Source organism: Ambystoma mexicanum, chromosome 12 (genome assembly GCF_040938575.1).
Source record: "Ambystoma mexicanum isolate Mex_15411 chromosome 12, UKY_AmexF1_1, whole genome shotgun sequence".
Lineage (NCBI taxonomy): Eukaryota > Metazoa > Chordata > Amphibia > Caudata > Ambystomatidae > Ambystoma > Ambystoma mexicanum.
In genome coordinates this window covers 854,243,931-854,264,207 of record NC_090936.1, presented here as the reverse complement: position 1 = coordinate 854,264,207, position 20,277 = coordinate 854,243,931, and the positions used below count along the sequence as shown (strand labels likewise).

The window sequence follows — 20,277 nt, the reverse complement described above, 5'->3', positions numbered from 1 at the left end:
CCTCTTTCAGATGCTCAATGTCCTGCAATCACAGGAACGAGCCTGTGCCTCAGCTTGCCTGCGCCTTCTGGGCCTCATGGCTTCCTGCATCCATGTGGTGCCTGAAGTGAGGCTGCACATGAGATTGCTTCATGGCTTCCCCGTTGGCAATGTTTGCAGTTCCAGGGCCACATCTCTGACCTTCTGAAGGTCTCAAACCAGGTGGCTCAGCATCTTGTGTGGTGGGTCATGCAAGACAACTTGCCGGGTGGGGTGTTGTTTCGCCAATCTTGGACCCAGGTGACGGTGTTAATGGATGGATCTCTGACTGGCTGGGGCGCTCATCTGCTAGACCTAACGGTAAGCGGACTGTGGTCCCTGCGCACAGTCTCGAACACATCAACTTGCTGGAGTTAAGGGCGATCAAACTGGCCTCGGTCGCTTTCCTCCCCTCTATGAAATGCAAGACTGTGCTGGTCCTGATGGACATCACCGTGGCCATGCACTAACTTAACAAACTGGATGGTGTGGGGTGCTTGCCTCTGTGCAGAGAAGCAATGCAACTGTGGCTCTGGAGAACAGTGTGCATCTAACAACCGCTCATCTGGCCGAACGAGAGAATCTAACAGCGGATGCCTTGAGCAGGCAAACTTCAGCCTTCTACGAGTGGGTAGCTCTATCAGGATGTTCTGGCGGAGATCTTCTCCCTTTTGGTGGACGCCTCAAGTTTATCTCTTCCTTCCAATGCCAATAAGAAGTGCAAGTTGTTCTGCTGCAGGGAATTTCCTCGTTGTGGAGCTCTGGGGATGCGCTGTCCGTCAATTGGAATTGCAACCTCCTTTATGCGTTCCCACTGATCTGTCATTCCGCTGGTTGTCAGGAAGATTGCACTTGTTTGGAATCAGGATGATACTGATCACCCCAGATTGGGCCCGGTGAACGTGGTTTCCGGAGTCGCTGGACATGTCCATCTGCCCTCTTTGGGGCCTTCCCAAGAGAGTTGACTTGCTCTCCCATTCTGAGGGATGGGTCCTCCACCCATTCCTCGGCAGTCTGAACCTTCGTGCTTGGCTACTGGGAGTTTGAGATACATGGAGGCAGACTTGTCAGACGACATCCTAGATGGTGTGCTTTCAGCTTGAAGGCCTGCTAAGAAATAATGTATGCTTGCAGGTGGCATAGAGTTTCGATTTGTTGCTGGGAGAGGGACCTGGATCCTTTATCCTTTTCTCTGTCTCCTGTGTTGAATTGTCTTGGCCCAAGTGTGCCAGCTGATTGGCACTGTGAAGGGTTACTTCGCTGCTATTTCGTTTTTTTAGGCATCGTTTTTCACAATCATCACTGTTAATGCAGTTCCTGCAGGGTTTGTGTAACCAGTGTCCTTCCCTCCAGTTTGTGGTTCCTGTGTGGGATTTGAATTTAGCTTTAACATTTCATATGGGTGCTTTATTGAGCCCCTTAATTCCTGTTCTATTAGATTGCTTACCCTTAAGGTGGTTTTCCTGGTTGCCATCACATCTGCGAGACGGGTGAGTGTGCTACAGGCTTTTTCGGTTTTACCTCCCTATTGGTTTTCTTCCTAAGAGGAGGTGACATTGAGAGTGAGACCCTCCTTTCTGCTGAAGGTGGTCTTGGATTTTCATCTCTCTCAGAAGATCCATCTTATGTTTTTTCCTCTGCCTCACACTTCCAAGGCAGAGGAATAATTCCTTCGGCTCAACTTGATACAGGCCCTTAAGTTCTATGTCTCTCGTAATAGAGAGGCTAGGAAAGGTGACTAGCTTTCCGCTGGTTACGCTGTTGCTCGTGCTGGTAGGGCTGTGACCAAACAGACCCTGTCCAGTTGGATCATTCTCTGCATCTCAGAATGTTACGATCTGGCTGGGAAGGATGTGCCTGAGGGTCTCAGGGCTCATTGTATCAGAGGAGTGACTGCCACCTCTACCCTGCAGAGGGGAGTATCTGCCCTGGATATTTGCTAGGCAGCAACATGGGCATCTTTGCACACGTTTGCTAAGCATTACTTATTGGATTCCTTTTTGGACCAGGCTACCTGGTTTGGTAGGGCAGCCCTCTCCTACAGAGTTTTCTGGATTAGGTGGTTTTCGTCCTTCTTCCCTCCTCCAGGTTTTTCTGCTTTGGGAGTCGATCATATCATAGACGAGGAATCAGTGGGCGGAAAGAATCAATTAGAAGAACAAATTGCTTACCTATAGGCTATGTTCTTTCTGATGGATGTTACTCCCACGTATTCCTCCTTAGCTTATCAAGAGAAAGACCGCCACTCAAACTGTTAATCGCTTGCGGTTTTATCCAAATCTGGGCCTAAATCATTTCAACAGTCATCATACAGCCTTCTCATGTTGCCTGGCTGGATCCTCCGTTTATCTCAAAGCCAGCATGGTGAGTGGCCATCCCCAGGATCCTAGGCCCCAGATTCCAGGTGCATAGTAGTTTATGTGCCCCCTAATACAACCGTAATACAGATAGTGTGGTTTGTGCCTCAGTCTGCAATAAGCTCCCTCTGGACCTTGGGTGGTGAAACCTGGGTCCATATCTCGTCTGGTGAGGTCTCTCAGATTCCCATCCCTATCTACTGGTTATTTTGTCATCTTTCCCTATGGACAGTGGTTGTACTTCTTTTTAACGATAACCAGGAAGATCTATTGGGGTTATCCCAATAAATTCAATGAAGACATTTTATGAAACTTTGATAACTCTCCTAAAATGACTTTCAGACTTATTTAACTGTAATTGCCCCTTGGAGTCTTGGCTCTCTCGGCGCAATTTATTTACTTTTTAAAGTACTGCTGTGATTCTTTGTGCAATTTGACATTACAAATGACTACAATTCACTCTGGTTCAAGGTTACAAAGTCCCTAGGATTGTATCTGATCAATCTGTATCTTCTGAGATTTAAGGGAAAACTGGCTCCTTTTTAGGCCCAATACTGTATTGTTTGTTTAATAGTACTGGGACTTTAGGTATATTAAAGGACATTTTTGCGCCTTAACAATACAGAGTGTATATTGGTTCTTCACTAGCTCTAGTCGTGGGGTGGGTCTCCTCCCATACCATCTACTAGTGCTCTATTCGTTCTTCATGAATACTTTCTGTGATTTCTGTCTTTGGGACTAGTGAATCATCTCCACTGACTCTCATGCGTTAACATCTGTGTGCTAGTTTTACTGGTGACTTACATTTACACTACGCTGTTGTTAGTTGGATGCAGTACTTATAGTATAGATTGTATATATTCTTTAGTATAATATGTGTGGTGTGTTTTCTTGTGTGCTTCTATGGGACTATCTCTACCTTGCTATCAGTGCTCTCCCTGCCCTTTATTGAAGCCAGACTGCACTGCTGTACAACCATAAGATAACTTTTTAGAAAAACTTGCTGAACAGCTACTTTACTCAGTAAGGATTTGTCTTTTTACATCCCATTTCAGACTGCTAGGGAAAAACCTCTCTAACAAGGAGAGCGGGCAGGACAGAAGAGAATAGGAGGAGGAGGAGAACATGAGGAGGGAAGACGGGCACAAGGGGAGAGAGTGAGGAGAAGGAGAGGGTGGAGGGGGATACTGATGCGAATGAGAGAGTGATGCAAAGGAGGGAGTGAGTACAAGGAGAGAGTCAGGAGGAGAGCGTGAAATGGGTACAGAGTGAGGCAGAGAAGAGAATGGAGAATAAAATGAGGTACAGGAGAGTATGAAGAAAGAGGAGGAAGAGAAGGTTGCAGTTGAGTACCTCTAAACCCTAGGTCATATTGGGGTCCTGACATGGTGGCGGAAGAGCCAGACACAAGAACTAAAGAAGCTCTCCTATTCCTAAACCAGCCGGAAGGTGACCCAACACAAGGCGACAAACAACTTAAGAAAAATACTGAGGCAAGAAAAAAGTGTTAAATACTGTCATGATGCCTACCCCCGGGGACCCAGACCAAGTCCAGCAACCCCGGAAGCAGGCATCAAGTTACCCCAAGCAAGCCCAACAACCCCTGCTAAGGGCTATTTGGGGGCAGTCCTGGCACCTATGGTGCCAGGCTCATATGGAGAGTCAGTCCTGGCGCCATAGGCGCCAGGCTCATAGATTAAAACTTACCTGATGCAGACCATGCTGCAAACTTACCTGATGCAGACCATGCTGCAAGAGCTCCAAGCCAAAAGAGGCTTGGGAGGGACTATTTTACCTAGGGACTATTTTTTTACTCGGTGGGGCTTGGTAGGAATACTTACCTGGGACTACTTTGGTGGCTATTTAAACCACGCCCGAAGAGCAGCACACGCTTCGCGTTATTCTGCATCCAGCAGTGTAACGCTCACCGTGCCTGCAAGCCTGCATCCAATCTTCTGCCACGCCCGCCTCAAGTTTGGAGCGCCTAGAAAAAGGGAGAAAGAAGGAGAAAAGGTTAGAACAAGAGCAATACCTTTTGATCCTTACCTGAATTCCTGATCCATCGCGCCTTCGAGCTGGAAGAAAGAAGTTATTTTATGCGAGTCGCCTCGCCTGCTGCACCGGCCTTCGCAGCATCTTCACATTCCACCACATCCTCCTGCATGTTCCCACTGCACTCTGGCACCTAAGGAGAAGACAAGAACAGCAAGGTGAGCCAAGGGAATACACAGAGGAATACCCCCCATAGACTTACCTGATTTTACCACCGGGGGTACTATTCCTCTTCACGGGTCGGCGCAGCTCCCACTGCATCCTAGCCGAACCCCAGCCCCTAAGGGGAAACAAAAGGACTGCAAGGTGAAACAAAGGCATTACCAAGGGGAACCCTCCTCACCACAAAAGACTTACCTGATTTTACCGCCGGAGGCATTATTCCCTGAGACTTCATACTTTCTCTCAGTGCCTGAATAAGGGAGAAAGCAACAGGTTACATATGGACATTATTTTATCGAACTGTGTTGGATAATACAAATCCTTACCAGAATATTACCGGTTGCCACGAGGAATTCTTCAGTAGGGTCAAGCTGCAACCTGCAAGGAATCGGACAAGAGTGAAAGTCAGGCATTTGAACTCTTACGAACTACATACTTATGGCGTCTTGCCGGGAATATCGGAGTCAATATTGTTCTGGAAGTCACCAATTCCTTCGAGCCAGTGAAGCAACTGGTTATCTACGCGCCCCTGCGCTCAATGAAGGATGGAGAGCTCATCTTTTCAAACCACCAGGTGAGACTATAAGAGGGGACATCAAAGGTGATCAGTGGGTAGAACAGCGGGGTGGGGGGATTTACGCTCAACTCCACGGGTGGTTAATTCCCTTTCCCCATTCTCAGAAGAATATTCCTACGGGCCAAGCAAAGAAAGCTAGGTGGGCCAGTCCAGTCCGTCATCTCGGCCCTACGCGTCACATTGGTGGAGACCGCAGCTGTCCAGTCCAGATCGACGCCTCTGTGGGAGCCAGGTAAGCCTAACAGATACTGTGGATCCCAGAGACTGAGTGAATTTGGCACGCACAGGAGATGTACGTTAAGTAAGGGAGAGAGGTAGGCACAAGACTCCAATCCTAAAAAGACTCGGGGGATGCTGATTGTACTATTCGTAACCCCATCCCTTCGCCTACATCAAACTTAATCCATACTTTGTTTGACCAAAGTAAAACTGAGCTTGAACGTTTAATATTTTCAACTCAACTGTTGATCACTTCACCATACCATGTGCATCACACACTGACCCCTCCATAATACAGGATCTGAGGTCTGCAGAACAAAATCATCCACTACCAACCCCCAGAAACCTGTGATCAGGCTTTGCTCTCCTCCTTGCTATTCCCCCTTACCACTCCACCAGAGTTGGTGCCTTTTCAATGGATTTCCTTTCTCCAGCAGATTCCTCATCTTGATAGATATCCATCATCCAGCTCTGGTGCTCAGAACCTTTTTGCCAGGGGGCATAGTGGACCTAGACTTGTCCGTCGATCCATCTTGTCCGGCTCGCGACCGTCAGCACAGGAAGTGACGTCAAGCGTCTTATATACAGCACGTCACTACGCCCCATACTTCAGTTCCTTTTTTCCACGCGCGTTCACTCCTCACCGGGAATACGATTCAAGTTTACTTGATGTCTTTTTGTACTAAATTGTACGTTTTTTTCTAGAAAACCTTGACGCAATGTCGTCTTACAGGATTTCGAGCTTCAAGCGATGACGCGGTTACGAGGCCAAAATGTCAGTGACAGACCTCCATGAAGTCTGTCTGTGGTGTCTTGGTGTTAGTCACGACACGGAGGCCTGCACATAGTGGGCAAAGATTCTGACAAAGTCCTTATGTGAGAAGACCAGGAAACTGGCTTTGGCCCGTCCGTCTGCCAAATCTCTGGCGCAGTCTCTCACCCTGTCTTCGGAGACGAGACTGAGAAGTCCACCCCCAACAAGGGGAAGGAACAACATCGGAAGAAGACCAAGGAACGGTCCCATTCCAGGAGCCATTCCTTGTCGTCTTCCTTGCGGAAGAAGAAGCGGCACCACCGCCATCAACGTGAGTCCAGCTCGTCGTCAGAAAGAGGTAAGTCCTCAGCGGGGCCAACCACTCGGGAAGAGTGGGAACGTTTTAAAACTTCTATGCTCAAAATGTTTAAACAGCAAGCTGCTGTAGGTGCGGCTCTGGCCCCTGACCAGCAAGCTTTTACAGCAAAATCGGCGCTCGGTGCTACCGACCATATGCCAGCCACTATGTCGACATCAAACGCCTTCAGGCGTAAATCACCGGAAAGGCTGCAAGGCCGAGGCCCATGGCATCCACCTGTCTGAGCGTCCCTCAGTGCTGAATGAACCATCAGCATCGAAAGCCTCTTTAAAGTCTACTCCATCGGCGGTCAAGCCCTTGCGCCGACAGGCGACGATGGTTCTTTTGTGCCGTTATTGAAATCAGGATTCTTTGACTCGATGCAATCCATTTTCGGCATTGATGACCCCGATTCGCAAGTCGACCCCGTTTACACAGGAGCCTGTGGCATCGATTATTTCGACGAACAATCTGATTTATTGGCCTTAGCTCAAGGTTTACAGGGCGCTGGTGGCCTGGATACGTCTCCGAATCTTGAGTTGCAACCAGCCATACTAATGTCAAGTTCAGAGCTCTGGTTGACGGGGTTGTTGACACCCTTGGATTGAAGGTATCTACCACGTCTCTTCCAGAGTATGAGCTCACTGATATCTTGGACGAGGTTCCCACAGTTGAGCATAACATGCCATTCAACCCAGCGATTGCAGACCCTTTATCCTCCTTATGGCAGCACCTTTGCACTATTTACCCTATAAACAGCAATTTTACAGGGATAGGCCGGCAAGAGGAGACCCTTCTTTCCTCGCCACACACCCTTCCCTGGAAGAGGTTGGTTATACAGGCTGCCACTATTTCCACCAGACCAGTAGCATCCACTTTCAAACTGCCTACGGACAGAGAGGGATAGAAATCCGAGGCATTGGCCAGAAAGGTGTTCACCTCTGGCAGCATGGCACTCAAAGCCACAAGCATAGCCTGTGGATTCACAAAATACTCCTTTAGCTTGTGGAAAGCTGTGGAACATGCTGCTGGGTGCCATGCAGGACAGATTGTTACAGCTGGTGGAGGATGGGAAGGAGGTGGCCAAGCAGTCACTGCAGACGGGCCTGGACATTGCGGACTGCGTTGGCCGAGCTATGGGTTCAGCAGTGGTAATGAGGCAGCCTACCTGAAACCTTCTAGCTTCTCCCCAAATATTCAGAACAGGTTGCTGGACATGCCCTTTGAGGGAGACATGCTTTTCGGTTAGAAAGTGGACGAATCCGTGGAAAGGTTTAGAGAGTCCAAGTTGACTGCTAAATCACTGGGCGTAGCGGAACAGCCAGGGTCGGACTGGGACAAGAAATAGGCCCGGACACCCAAGAAAAAGTAGCCCACCCCCTCGCCTCAAAAGTGTCCCACCCCTCGCGACCCTTGACCTCCGATGACATCACCTGAAGTGATGTCATTTGACCCCACCTCAAAGTGACATCTTGGGAAGCGATGCACCACGACCTTTCACCCCTTGACAAAACAGGAAGTAGCATCAAATAGCATTGTTCCTAAGTACACTACGAAAAATGTGGTTATGATTTCACTAATGTGATATACATTTCATACAAGAATGGATCACCATATGTATCATTAATAGCTGTGTGTATAGATCCATATTGTCAAATTACTGTGAATGCAAGCAGACGTCCAAGACCAAATGATGATCTTATTGTATAGCACTTAAGCTCTTTTTCTAATAGAACAAATATGCACACAATATCACCCAACCTGTGTTGGTACTCATTTATCAACCTCAGAAGGATAAAAGGCTGAGATGGCCTTGCTGGGATTCAAACCTGCAACCTGAAGATCACAAACACATTGCAGCAGCGAGTGCTTAACCCATTGAGCTATCATATCGGATATAGTAAAATGAGCAATTATTCTGTAGTGGATACCATTAAACTGGTAACCGAGATTTAACAGCAGACCTGTTAAGTTCATCTGCAGGTCTGGTACAAAGTTGGCTGCATGCTGCAGCAGCATGTGAAAGATGCATGCATCTTAATTTATGATGCACACATCACGCATGCAAATCAACCATCAAAGCAAGGTGTTACCTTGCTTTGATGAATTATGGCGTTGCGGGTGCTTTTTTTTTTTTCCAAATTCTTTTTTTTTTTTCTCAAACCGGCTCAGGTGTGGGCATAAACCGGCCCCCAGGGACTACACATGATTTCAGCCTGGCCACGGGTGAGTGGCAGATAGGCCAATCCGACCCTGGCCACAGTCAGCCAAGCCTGCCTTCAGTTTTGCTTCCAGAGACAGGGGCTATAGGCGTTATGTACCCTACGGCAGGAAAGCGCCGCTCCCTCAAGCCATGTAGGGGCAGAGGCGCTTTGCGCGGCCTGGAAGGGGCCTCTAGAGGTCAACAAGCAGCAACAGCAGCAGGGACGCCTGCACCCTCTAAGCTGATTTGATTTCCCCTTCCACGAATCACTGGTTTATGGATGGTGCAGGGCATTGACCCCAGTGGCAGGAGATTTGGTGGGATTATTGTTTGCCCTTTCTAAGAAGACCATCGGACAGACCCTCACCCAGGACAGGAGCTCCAGGAAGAACGGATCTACCTGGAGCCCTGTTGGCGAAGGGTGCCGTGGAAGAGGTACCTCCCGAACAGAGTATCAGGCTGGTATTCCTGGTATTTCCTGGTACCCAAGATGGGATGAGTTCTCCGTCCCATTCTGGACCTCAGGTCTCTAAAAAAGTTTCTGAGGAAAGACAAATTCAGGATGGTGACGTTGAGAGAAATTCTTCATGCTCTTGAATTTCAGGACTGGCTGGTGTCGCTAGACGTGCAGGACCCTTATTTCCATGTGCCAATACACCAAAAGCACAGGAAGTTCCTAATGTTCCTCATAGGGGACAAGCACTATCAATTCAAGGTGCTGCCCTTTGGGTTGACCTCCACTTTAAGGGTCTTCACCCAGCTCATGGGTGTAGTTGCGGCTCACCTCAGGAGATCCGGGGTTCATGTATTCGCGTACCTGGACGACTGGCTGATCTGGGGGTAGTCAGCGGGGCAAGCTTTGTCTCATCTGGAAGACACCTGCCTACTAATGCACAGGCTGGGCTTCTCCCTTGTTAGGCAGAAACCTGTGCAGTTCCCTTAGGGAACACTGCAAAAGATTTAAGACTACAGGTATAGCAGTAAACCCACTTGGTAGCAGTCTGTACCACCCAGATTTACCTGGTAGCTGTGGCTGAGCAGTCAGACTTCCCTCAAGAAGAGTTAGGCAGTATGCGAAGTATACACAATAGGTACTCAAACACAATAGTACAAGCAAACACTGACCAGAGCTTGGTTTCAAAAGTATATAGTTATTTATTTTAAGAACACATAAGTTGAAAACACTCTAGCAATATATAGTAAAACACTTCAAACACAGTTATATGGAAAGCAGTCCCAACCCTTATTCCTATCTAGACAACTCTAGGTTAACATCACATAATTCAAACAGAGGTGAGTGCTTAACTTTAGATGACACTCTAGTAGGTTCAAAGAAGGGAGAGAAAAAGCAGGAATAGGCTAAACACACCACTCTAAGGTCAAGAACACTTTCAATAGGCTCAAAGAAGCATAAAGTCACAGGTGAGCAAAAGTCACTAGGCAGGGCCCACTCTTAGAGCAGACAGAGCGACAATGTGCCCAAGATCACACTGTTATTAGGGATTCAGAGTCTTGCAAAGAGTTCAGACGGAGTTTAGAGAGGCTTAGAAAGTTTAGCCAGGGTGTCCCAGGCACTCCCAGGTTCGAAAGCCGGGGGTTAAAACTACCCCGTACAGTCGGTGGCAAGGGAAGCCAGGCGGAACACGGTACCTTAGACGGGAAGGATCCTCCAGCGGTGGCAGTTGTTCCAGGCAGTGGCAGCAGGCTCGACGTCGGTCAGGGGAGAAGAAGTTCTCGCTGAAGAGCAGAAGAAGAAGGTCGTTGCACTGCCCGGGAAGAACCCAGCCGCGGAGTCCTCCGGTTAAAGGGTTGTACCGACTTTCGCGGTTGTGGTAAAAATGTGGTATTCCGGTTGCCGGGGTGCTTGGCACGGGCAAGGCGGCCACGAGATACCTCGAAGAAGCGAAAAGAAGGTGAAAACTGGTTGTCCCCACCAGTCAAGGGAAGGAGCCACTCCGTTAAGAGTTCTCCTCGGTCGTCGGGAAAAGTGGTGAGACGGTTCAGCAGGGCTCCACCGGGTGGTGTCGTCGCAGCAGGTCGGCTCAGCTCTTCCCTCGTCGGATTCTTGGTCCTGTGGCAACTTCTGAAGTTCCAGTCCCCAAAGCCCTGCTTTTATGCAGCAAACCCCCATTCACCCAGCCTAGCTGTCACTCAAACATGCTAAGTGGTGAGCCGGCCGGCTCACCACTTGGGCCAATCAGGACGGAGTGCGACTTGAGTTACCAAGGTAACTCAGTCCAGGGTGCCTAACTCCCCCTCCACCCCTCCTAAGTACCCCAGACAGAGTGGCACCACTTTAGAGGGCTTCTGTGGAGAAGCCCGCCAAAAGTGGGACAAAGGGCTCCACTTCGGGTCAGAGTTACAGAGGCGAACGCCAACGCCATTTTAGAATCAAGTTTTGGCAAAAAATCCCAACCGGAGTTATAATAATGAATATATAAACCGGCGGTATGTTTGAGGCTACCGTAAATAAATAATTAAATGTGTTAGCCTAAAACAATGGGAAATCCCATAGGAAAATATTCGCGGTCGAATATAAAAAGTAGTTTTCACTGCCACCAGCCAAAACTCGATCAGGGGGGACGGAGACGTGCCCCCTTGACTAACAGACCCTGGGGCAATCGAATTGCCCCAGCCAGTACGTCCACAATATGATGGTTTGTACTGGTTCTGTTCAGGATTTAAGACTAGTAAAGTCTTTGGTGACTTTACATGCCCTGGGAGACAGTATCAGTCCCAGGGTATGGAGTCTATGTTGGGGAGTCCCTAGGACACCCCTGGGTTACGGCACAGAGGGTGCTGTGTAACCCACATCACAAAAATACATGAGGCCCTATGGAGTAAAACGACCCCATAGCCCATTCAACACAAGGTTTAACCAAGAAAACACACTTCAACATGCCCAAGAGGGAGGGTAAAAGAGTCTCACTCTTGGCAGGAGAAAAAAAGAAACCCTACAAATCCAGCAAAGCTGCTGGGGGACTCACTAGGTAGGGAAATTCAGCCTAAACAGAGAATTCTCCCTAACATCCCTCAACTTCAAGTCCCATTTGGCACCAGTTCAGCGGCTCGAGTTCATCGGAGCAGTCCTAGACACTCAGGTAGGGAAGGCTTTTCCTCCTGAAGGGAGAGTCCGCAATATAGCCCAGATAGTGCATTTGTTTCAGAACCATGCCACCCTACCAGCGGATTCTTTCCTCCGCCTTTTGGGTCTAATGACCTCCTGTATTTTTCTAGTGCCAGAGGCCAGGCTGCGCATGAGATTCCTTCAATGGCTACTGAAGGACCAGTGATCTCAGTATCTAGGCGCACTCACGGATCGCCTCTGTGTCCAACCAAGTAGTCTGCGAACTCAGCTGGTGGAACACACGCAGCAATCTCATGGCAGGGGAAACCTCCTGGCCTCCTTGGCCTCTGAAGGGTTGGGGCATTCAATGTGAGAATTTGCAGGTGAGCGCCCTCTGGTCTCCATCAGATGCCAGGTGGCGCATCAAAATGCTGGAGTTGTGAGCCATCAGGTTAGCCCTGAGGGCCTTTTCCGGTCTCTCAGAGCGAAGCATGTCCTTGTCCTGATGGACAACATGGTGGCCATGCACTACCTCAACAAGCAGGGTCGTGTGCACTCCTGCCCCGTCTGCACAGAGGCAATACCGCGGTGGTTCTGGTTGTGGGAGAACCAGATCTCAGTCTCGGCAGTTCATCTGGTGGGGACAGAAAACACCTTGGCGGATGCTCTGAGCAGGCAGAGCAGTCTCCCACTAGTGGATGCGTTTCTGGTGGATTGGATCTTCCCTCTCCACTACGCCGCCACCTCCCACCCCCTCTCCCCCGATTCCCGTCATTTCATGGGTTCTCATGAGGTTGAAGAGATTTCGAGTGACCATGATCTTGATCGCCCCAGATTGGGCGAGGAGGACGTGGTACTCCGATCTCTTGGATCTGACCATCTGTCCATCTCACCTGTTGCCTCTGCGTCCGGATCTCCTAACCACGTCGGAGGGTCGAGTGCTCCACCCGACCCTGGATTCCCTCAATCTACATGCGTGGCTCTTGATAGGATGAGGTATGATGACTGGGAACTCTGAGGTCGTCTTGAGGTGTTTCTGGCTGCACGCTGTTAGGCAGAAACCTGTGCAGTTCCCTTAGGGACCACTGCAAAAAGTTTAAGACCACAGGAGTAAGCAGTAAACCCAATTGGTAGCAGTCTGCACCACCCAGATTTACCTGGTAGCTGTGGCTGAGCAGTCAGACGTCTCTCAAGAAGAGTTAAGAAGTATAAAGAGTATACACAATAGGTCCAAAAATACAGTAGAACAAGCAAACACTGACCAGAGCTTTGGTATTAAAAGTATATAATTATTTATTTAAAATACACTTATGAAAATACACTGGCACTAATATATCAAGCAAGTTCAAACACAGTCACTATAAGTATATACACCTCCCTAGTTAATTATTCGACAAGTCTAGGTTAAGACACCACTTATTAGCAAAACAGAGGTGAGCGCGTAACCTTAGATGGCACTACAATAATTCATTAAAAAGCGAGGGGAAAAGGCAGAGCATGGAAATAACACAGTACCAACACTTTTAAGAACCCCCAGCAAGGCTGGAAAGGCAGGGTCTACTGTAGAGCCAAAGTTCATAGGCCAGGTCTACTCTTAGAGCAAGGCGGAATGTGCCCAAGATCACACAGTGGAAATGCACTCAAAGTCTTTGCAGAAAATGTCAAGAGGTTGGATTAGTTCAGAAAGATAAAGTTAGAAGGTTTAGAGGCCAACCCAGTTGGAAAGTCAAGGATTTATGGGACACCTTGGACAGCCCGTTGCAAGGGCCGCCAGGCGGGACACAGTACCTTAAATGGTGCGAACGTTCCAGCGCGGGCAGTTGTTCCTGGCAGCTGGTGCAAGTCGTGGCTTCGACCAGAGGAAGAGATGATCTCGATGAGGAAGAAAGCTAGAAGTCGTTGCACTGCCAGGGATGAAACCATCCGCGGAGTTCCCGATTAAAAGGTACAACCCTTTTATTCGCGGTCAGTGGTGAAGCGTGGCTATCCGGCCGCCGGGGTGCTTGGCACGGGTGATTCGACCACGAGACGTCCTGGAAGGCGAAATAGGCGAACTGGTTGGTCCCACAAGCTCAAAGGGAAGAAGACTCTCCTGGAAGAAGATCTCCTCTGTCGTCGGGTAAGTGGTGAGTTCTTTACAGCAGGGCTCCACTGGTGGTGTCGTCATTGTAGTTGGCTCAGCTTCTCCCCTCTTTGGATTCTTTAGGTCCTGTGGCGACTTCTGAAGTTCCAGTCCCCAAAGCCCTGCTTTTATGCAGAAAACCCCCCATTCAACAGCCTAGCTGTCACTCAAACATGCTAAGTGGTGAGCAAGGCGGCTCACCACTGGGCCAATCACACAAGAGTGCGACTTGAGTTGCCGAGGCAACTCAGTCCAGGGTGCCTAATCCCCCTCCCACACATCCTGTAGACCCCAGACAGAGTGGCACCATTTGGAGGGCTTCTGTGCAAAAGCCCACCAAAAAGTGGAACAAAGGGCTCTACTTGGTTTAGAGTTTCAGAGGCGAACACAAACGCCATTTTAAAACCGAGTACTGGCAAAAAGACCCAACCGGGGAATTAATATTAAATAAATAACCCGGCGGTATCTTTAACATTGCACCAAAAAGTGGTGCGTTTAAAATGAATGGGAAAATCCCATAAGAAATATTCTGGTGGAATATTTCGCATGGTATCCACTGCCACCAGAACTCGACAAGGGGGGACTGCACAGTGCCCCCTTGAAAAACAGACCCAGGGGCAATCTAATTACCCCTACCAGTACTTCCACAATATGATGGTTTGTACTGGTTCTGTTCCCAATTTGAGACTAGTAAAGCCAATGGTGACTTTACATGCCCTGGGAGACCGTAGTCAGTCCTAGGGTATGGAGTCTATGTTTGGGGGTCACTATGACACCCCTGTGTTACTGCACTGAGGGTGCTGTATAACACACATACCAAAAACACATGAAGCCCTATGGAGTAAAAGACCCCATAGTCCATAAAACACATTCACAGTCAAAGGGCATTCTCAAATCATGCCTAAGAGTGGGAGAAAGAGTCTCACTCTTAGCAGGAGAAAAAGATTAAACCCCAAAAATCCAGCAAAGCTGCTGGGGGACTCACTAGGTTTGGGAAATTAGCCTTAACAGAGAATTCTCCCTAACGCACGCAAACAGTCTACAAGATCTCTATACGCGTGCAGTCACTAGCCTTGTCTGTCTGTGTTAAAGCGGTCCCCAGACAAAGGTTCCTTCTTCATTATTCTGGTCATGGCCCAATTCCTGAAGGGCCTTCTCAATAAGTTTCTGTCACCCCCTTTGTTGTCCCAGATTGGGATCTTAACCTGGTTTTGACCTACTTGATGGTGGCTCCGTTTGAGCCTATGCACTCATGTTCTTTACGGCTGTTATCCCTTAAAACAGCCTTAAGGGATCACATCTGCTAGGAGGGTTAGTGAGCTGCAAACTGTTTGCTGCAAACCTCCTTTTATAAGGTTATTTCATGAGAAAGTCCCTCTCAAAGTCAGGCCAGGGTTCCTTCTGTAGGGAAGGCATGCCATCACAAGTATGGCACTGACACAATGGATACAATTTGTAAAACCTTTATTGAAAATGTTGGGGTCGGATAAACTCCTATATTGCCCTATAACTAAGATGGGATTAGTCTCACCCATCAAACGATAAACAAAACAGTCCTAGTGGAGTCAGTCAAATCAAAATGGCCTATACTAACAAAAACATAATGCCTTCCCTATTTCTTGTACAAAAAGCGTAAAAAGGAGAAGTGTATGCAAAGGAAAAATCAGTGTTCAAAAGAATAAAGGTAGTTGAACCAGCTCTACTCTTCAAGTTAAACCTCATGGAGTAAGGCTGTCCTTGTGGGCAGCATGTCACACTCTGGCTCGGTTTCTGACACTCTAAGCAGTTCCAAACTGTGGATTGAGGCCTGCCTGGCCTTCCAAGTTAGTCTTTCTTGACTCTCAAAATCGTATTCCAATGTAAATTTCACAAAGTTCCCCCTCTGCCGAGCTCAGACCTCTCACATCACAGTTTAACACAAACTTGCCAGGGGGCTCCCTTCCGCAAGCTTGTTACACTCCGGGTCTCCCTCAGTCGGCTCGGACCCCTTTGCCACATGTTGAAAACTTTCGACTGGTCATGGCACTCTTTACAGACCACCGCAGGACCACCGACTCAAAGTTCACACTTAATTAATTCACTTTTGCTTTTTAACTTTAAACAATGTACCTTTCACAGAAATTTCGAATGGATACTTCCTTTCGCTGGTGCACTCCATTACCTAGTATCGCTGATCTCACAGCTGCCTTTTACTTCAAAGTTAATTCATAGGTCTTCCTTTCTTTGCGTCTCATCCTCATGCGTGCAGCCTTTATTTGTGATATAATGTTGCTTCTTCATTAGCTTTAACACACACCAGTCTCTCAGGTCGCTTGCCAACTCACTGGCTGTGTGTTTCTTTCTTGTTTTGCTATTTCCTATTCACAAGTCAAGTTTAGTACCACAGGCTTGGCCTCGCCTCCCAAACTCTGCCGTTTACCCAGGAGGGTCGCTGGCGTCCTTGAAACTCAGTGAAATCTTCCCTTGTGGGATCGGGCCTTCTCCACGTGTCTTTCGTGGCCTGTCAGAGGCAATGACCTCCAGTAGGGTGAACCCTTGGGGTTGTCGTCCTGCTGCTCTCGTCCCTTGGTCCATTGCTCTGCTCCAGTAGGTGTGGCTTCGTCCCAGAGGTTCTGCTCGTACTTGTGTTCTGCCTTGCTCAGAGTGTCTCTTTAGGTGTTGCCTTTTATTTGTGTGAGGAGAGTTAACTGGCATCAGGTGTATGCATTTAGTGTAAAGTGCCTGACTTTGCCTGACTCGATTAATGGGGCATGTCCAGTAAGAAGCGAGAGAGTTACTCTCGGTCACCCTGTTCCTTGTCCCAGTGTATGTACAAAAAGGGGGTGGGGTTTGGGACTTTCGATAATCTTACAAATAGGATGGGGTAGATGAGCAAAAAAGGGGAAAGTACTGCGTCTCGCCCCAACGCCCCGAAGACCTCTCACCCAGGTGATCCTCTCGCACTGGTCCATCCGCAGGAACTGGATCCAAAGCGATGGCCCTGTCCTGGCCACCTGGATGACAAGTCCCCGAGGACTAGCGGGTGAGACACCCTTTGGTTTCCCATACTTCCTAAAATGGTTTCTGAGTTTCACCTGGCCCAGTCTACCAATTTGCCTATCTTTTACCCTCCTACACATCCCTCGAAAGAGGGAAGAGTGGTTCCACTGCCTTGGCCTGAAGAGAGCGTTAAGCTTCTATGTTGCTCTCACATTCGAGTTTCGGAGGTCAGACCAGTTGTTTGTGGCCCATTCTTTGTCTCAAAAAGGTCTTGCCATAACAAAAAAAAACTGTCACATTGGATTGTTCTGTGCATATCTGAGTGTTAACAATCCACAGGCAGGGACCTTCCAGTGGGCATCAGGGCTCCCTCAACCAGGGGGGTTTCAGCCTCTACAGCCCTCCAAACCGGGGTTCCCGTTAGGGACATATGTCGGGCAGCCACATGGTCATTCTTACATACGTTCACCAAGCACTATGCCTTGGATGTTGCACAGGGAGCTGATGCACGGTTTGGTAGGGTGGTTCTACATAATCTACTGGTTTAAATCTTTCTGCACTCCACCGTTATTCTAACTGCTTGGGGAGTCTATCAAGATGGGGGATTTGTGGGAGAAAAGCAATCCATTGAAGTAGAATTTCATCATCGACCCTCCCATTTATCTATGCTCATGTCGGTTGTCGCTTCTGTCCAAATGAGAAGGCATCTGGTGATGGCTCTTAGATGACCGCTTTGGTCTCATTCATTTAAAAAAAAAAAAAAGAAAATCATTGTTGTGTGGGATAACCTTGTTGGGATGTATTCTTATGTTTTTTACTGGCTGTTTTGCCTCCTCCAGTAGTTTTTCCTTCTGCTGCATTCAAGCACGGGGGAAAAAAAGGGAGGAACCGAAGCATGGTTCGTAGTGACGTGCTATATACGACGCCTATTGTCACTTCCGGAGCGGACGATGGAGAGCCTGACGAGACAGATCGAAGGGCTGAGTCGAGGTCCACTACGCTGCCTGCCAAAAAGGTTCAGAGCAGCAGAACTGGATGATGGATGTCTATGAAGACAAATCTGCGAGAGAAGAATCCATAGAAAGATCATTTTGGGGAGTAATTTCTCCTTCTCAATCTTTGCCCCCACCATCTGGAGCACTCTTCCCCTGCACCGAAAACGACCTTAAAAAAAACCCTCAAAACCTGGTTATTTGCCACATTACCCTATAACGCCTGCCTAAAACCTCCATCTACCATTCTGAACTTGGAAACACTCTGCACCAGGTGGTGCCGGCTGCATTCATGGTGACCCCGACCTCTTAGCACCTGGCAGTGCCGACTGCTTTCTTAGCCGCCCAGACCACACACACACACACACACAGTCATTCACCAATCAGAACCTCGGCTTCCCACAAACACCTCTAGCTGAACCACAACCCTTCATATATGGAATGTCACAGCAGCTGGCATGTACGTGGAAAACAGGCAAATCACACTCGCAGTGGTGGAGTCACAGTGGTGTGACAGACCAATGCAGTCAAATAGATTGGGATGCACTGCAGGGAATGGTCATTGGAGGATGTGGGCATGGCCCGTGTTCCCCTTGTTGCAAATAGTGGAGCATAGACTGTCAATGTCGTTAATAGTTTTAATCCAGCCCCATGAATCGACAGAAGCTATTTTCCGGTGCGAATGCACAAACAAAAAATCACCACCGAATTCTGCTAGGTATAACACACCACGCCGGTACAGCAAGGACAATGACAAAGTGTGATTGTGCTGTTCACATATGTCCCTGCATATTTACACCAGACAAAGCCTCAACACTTCTGACCAAACTAATGCAGCACAGACCTATGACAAATTCAGGCACGCAGAACACAAAGCGAGTCCCTAGCACTCATGCCATCTCCTGATTCCTCTCAGCATCCATCCACATGCCTGACCTAATGGGTTGCACTCTACCAGAACCTTGCCAGCCCTGCTAATTCTTATTGGCCCAATGCACACACGCATTCTAATCATATTCCTTGATCTTTTTTTTTTGCCAAAATCAATTGTTTATATAATTATAGAGTTCGGATTGAAGAAACACATACATCGTGTATGCTGATGCTTGGATTTGTTATAATACCTAATTAAATATTAATTTGCCTTTTCAGCCCTTTGTTGTGAATTAAACTAAATATAAGGGCTTGTTTGTTATATTGTGTTTGTGTTCGTATGGTATCAAAGAGTGTATGTACAAAATCAATAGCATATGCCTTGATCTCAACACTCTGGACTTCGGTCCTCTGAGGGTGTTCCCACTAACAGCGCATTGACACTATAATAATGGTAAACGGTGTTATATAATTAAGTGACAAGTTTAATACAATGGAATACAATACCAGCTGAGCCTAATAATGGCAGTATTTCCCACTACAAAACATTTGTGATGGCTTTTCCAAGTAAAGCTAGTATTGGACAGTGTAAGAAATCAGTGGGTCTTACGTGGCAAATATTGACCACCTATAAAAATTCCTATGGGCTATGCCTGATCAGGGCAATATCTTCTACATAAGAACACTCTTGTTGGCTATGTACAATAATGCCAATATTATCCTGTAAAATGCATTCCCATGGTATGTGGCAGCCACTCCTCCCAACCAAACAAACACATGGAGTGGGATCAGACTTGGGCTGGCCTGTAGGGCAATACAGGAATGCACAAGGGGGCAGCACGTGATTCTAGTATGGGACAATTGTTTCGTGCAGAATGGGTCACTTTTATGGCCATACTGGGGCTCGTTTTAACCAATGTTATTGAGCAAATATTTGCTCAAATGCATTATTTGCATCATATGTTACCAGAAATACACCCTTGGGGAGTACTCAAAGAGTCTGTTCTGAAAAGTGCCCATTAAGCACAATGAAATCTGTGATGTCACGGCAGGTCCCCCTAATGTTTTTTAGGGTTGCATAAGTCATGGCCTAGACAGCAGATGGCTTTGGCGCTGGTCCATGCACAACGTTGTTCAGAGTGTAAGAGAGACTGTATTGCCAAAGAATTTAAATACTTTTACATTTGTTTCAAAATCAAAGACTAATTTGCATTATGGTTTTAAGTGAAAGCCATTCTCTCCCTAATGCAAATGCAAAAAGGTGTTTTGTTCTGTACTCCCTACCGCAAGTTACTTTTGTAGATCCAAAGAGTCCTGAAAAATGGAGGGGCTGTACCTGAGCAGCCCATACCGTGGAACAGCCACGTAAAAGAGAGAAAACACAGCTTAATTTGTAGAATGCCTTTTTCACTTAAGTCTTTGTCGTATTTTGTTGTGCTGTTTCATCTTTTATTTGTACGTAGGTATATGGTTGTCTGTTCAAGTGCATGTTGAATTTTTCATATTTATTTTGAAATACACTTTAGAATGCTTCACCCCTGCAA

The 20,277-nt window shown here is 47.8% G+C and overlaps 1 protein-coding gene across 4 annotated transcripts in view; it reads left to right on the top strand.

Annotated features, from left to right (window-relative positions):
• CEP290 (centrosomal protein 290) overlaps positions 1 to 20,277 on the top strand; it is a 3,224,991-nt gene that overhangs the window by 1,033,229 nt on the left and 2,171,485 nt on the right. The gene's annotated exons all lie outside the window — the stretch shown is intronic.